The sequence below is a fragment of the Schistosoma mansoni genome, chromosome 2 (assembly GCF_000237925.1).
Source record: "Schistosoma mansoni strain Puerto Rico chromosome 2, complete genome".
Lineage (NCBI taxonomy): Eukaryota > Metazoa > Platyhelminthes > Trematoda > Strigeidida > Schistosomatidae > Schistosoma > Schistosoma mansoni.
In genome coordinates, this window is record NC_031496.1 from 34,282,982 (window position 1) to 34,286,602 (window position 3,621).

Here is a 3,621-nt window from a genome sequence, read left to right on the forward strand (position 1 = left end):
GATGGTGCAACACAGTGGCTAGAGACGTTATCAGATATGGCTCAGAATAGAAGCCAGTGGCGATCCTGCTGTAACCTTCTTCTACTTTCTTCATAAAGAGTGGTTCTAACTTTCCTAACTGAGAGAGTTCTTCTGGTTGTACATTTCAGTTCCCCCCATCATTACTCTTCTCCTTTTCTTTTTCCTTCTTTTATATATACGCATCTTCTTCCTTCTCCCATTCTCATTATTTTGTGTGGCGCATATGTATCCGGTGCCCTTTGTGCCAATATATATGTTAATAAATAAATAAATAAATAATAATCAAACCCTAGTATTTGGGATTACTGCTTATACTCTAATTACCTCTACCACTATGGGATTTGAATCGACAACTGCATCTCTGTGTTAATGTGGTATGGCAACTCGAACTGATGTACGTACGTACGAAGTTCTACGTTGTGACTGGCTGACTCTTTCTGATAATGTCCCTAGTCACTATGTTGCACCATCTGTAGGACTCCAACCAGAGAGTCGTGAAGGACCAACAGAAGCCAGTCCTGTATAGCTTTCTTTCATACCACGACACCATTTCATACACTGACCACCTCTCCGCTTTTTCCAACCAGTCCCAGCGTCGGCAAATAATGCACGACGTGAAATTCTCTGAGATGATATTCGTAGGATATGTCCAAGCCACTGAAGTCGGTGTTTCAAGATGGTGACACTAATTGAATTATCGTCGCTGTGCCCGAACACACGATGCCGAACCTTTTCAGTACTAGCATGGTATTGTCAGCAATCCTTTGGAGACAAAGATGATTAAACACGGAGAGTTGTCTAACATTCCCAGCTCGGAGAGGCCATGTTTCATAAGCATAGAGCACAAATGCTCTCACCGACGTGTTGTGGACCTGATCTTTTCCAGCCAGACTAACATCAAGAAGTTGCTGAAGAAGGTCCAGATTGGCGTAAGCTGCTCTGGTTTTCACTCTACGTGAATTAATCTCATCACTCACGCCACCACCAGCACTTATTTATTAAAACAAATATTGGTTCAAGGAAGCACCAGATACATATGCACCACACAAATCTCATTTGACTTGTGTGAATTTGTCAGCCACCGAAACTTAAGGTGAGATTAGCGCAAGCAAAGGCATAATCATATTCCAGATAAGTACTGCAAAAGAGTAGCAGGCTTGTACACGACCGCGCGAGCGGTAGCTGATCACTATGTGATCGATCTGAGTTCAGGCTTGAGATGCAGAGGGAGGACGCCAGGTGACACATCGGCGATGACCATGCCAGAAGTTAGTGCTAGCCAGAAAAAGGTTGTAGTCTGCGCACATCTGCAGTACACCGACTACCACGACGTGAAATCCCGATTAGTGTTGATGATTGGAAGGAAGCTAGGGGCGGCCAAACGAAAACGTGGCATCAGTGCTTGAAGTTACTAACTTCTAGTCTGAGCCATGTTGGCAGATGCAGACTACTTGGTTGGGGTCCGCGTGACTATCGTAACCAATGGTTGGAGACTCTAGGTGACATGGCTCAGAATCGATCACAATGGCTCAAGTGTATACACTCTTTATCTTCCCTTAAACCTTGAGATTAAAATTGCTTCATAACGTTCTTCCTTCCTATACTATATCCTTATATACAACCTATCTTTTATATACTACCACCACTAAATTAACTACTTCTATGAATTCGGTGTTCATCTTGTTGTGCTAACGAGATATGGCAACTTGGACCGATGCATAAATGTACCTGGTCCTACGTTGTAGCCGACTGAAGTGTGTGGTAATCGGTAACGTAGATATTAGTCGTTATCGTTAGATCTTGAAAAATAATGTTTTTTTAGTGGATTTTTTTACTATTATCGTAGTAGTTCCTTATCTGACTACTTCTCCAAAGAATTGACTTAAAGAACCATACTTTCTCCAGTTGTAGTTATCATTGATTTGAGTGAGGGCTGTGATATTTCATAGGTGTCCAAATTGAAGCAGGTCATTCAATAATGTAAGGTTCCATAACTAAACATTCGAAAACGTGTTTTAATCGAACTTTCTGTCAATGCGTTTAAGCTATAATCTTATGTTAAATAATAATTTGCATGATTTTTCTGTACTAATAATCATCGTTTTACCTAATATCATATGTGTGATTATGTTGTGGATGAGAACTGAGTTGGAGACAACTGAGTTTTAATACAAAATTACTGAACACAAGAACCATACACTGAACACTTCATTTGCCAAATTCCATCATTTGTCCTTTGCAGGCTGTATGCTTCTTCAAGTTCACAATTTCTTTCTGTTTTCCCTTCTATTCTCTTCAACACAATCTTCCCAACCTTCTGCTGCCAGGTTTTCCACTTTCGACCGGTGTTATATATTACTTATGTCGACAGATATAAGTAGCATACATCACAATTACAGCAAAAATATGGATCCTATAACATAATGCTGTCTTTTATTTGTTTAACTTGTGAATATTGAAACAGAAATTTTAAGTAATTAGTCTTGCATTATGTTTCAAGTTATTTATGGTGACACGTCTGTACATACGTTTAGTATATAGAGAAAAAATTTCCGGTAATATTTACACTGTTAGGAAATAAGTGACCCAGAAGTTTGGATAGTTGCCAAATTATTTACTTCTTGGTACACTGTAATTCTCTCTAATTAAAAAATTTTATTTGAATATTAAAAGTTAAGTGACTCATCACAAGCAGTACACTAATATGTTTTGTTAAATATTTAGAGGCATTTTCAGAAAGTCCTCGATCAGTTATTGTCAGCGTAAAGCCTGTGACAAATGTGCATCAGCCCGAGTTGCCATACCACAGAAAGTCTTGAGTTTTGGTTCCACACTTGTCTGAAATTCAAACATGAATCGGGTTTTGCATTTATTAACACATTATTTCAGCCCATGTCCAAATGACTTAGTTTAGTCAGGCTCTCGTTATACGACAGCTTTGAAATTCCAGCTCAATTATTTTTAGACGGGCTGATTGCTTCCACGCAATACTCGAGGTTTGGTTGAAGGATATCACAAATGTTAATATATCTCCTTCGTTTGGGAAGAAGTATCATCCTACATTGACTAATAACCATTGGAGTTTCCATGAAGATGCAGAGGTACCGAATGGCATTACCTAATCTACATCATTTATGATACCAGTAAAGCATCTAAATATCTAGAAAAGAAGTAGCTCCTACGATGTGTTCGTGAGATAGGATCTCTGATGTTCTCGAAATATTGAAATCAATATTAAATAGTGCTTATATTGTAAACCTATCGTCTTGGTCAAGGGAAACGAGTCAGCCACAAATCGCACAAACTGGAGACTCTGACATGAGTTTGATGTATATTATGTATCAAGAACTTTTGTTCTTTTCACAAAAGCAGAAGTCTTGTTATGGTTAGTCAGGATTTTCAACTGGACAGTTGTTCTCTACAAGCTCTACCTCTACGTATAAGGTTGTAAATCCATAAATATTACATCATAATGAACAATATAAACTGTAAATAAGAGATTTGTGATGGTGGAGGAGATTTGTAGCTCAGGTGGGTGATTTTGATGTAGGTTTGTTACCTGAGCTGAGTGGTTTGGTCGTGGAGCTTTCATCGTCCTTC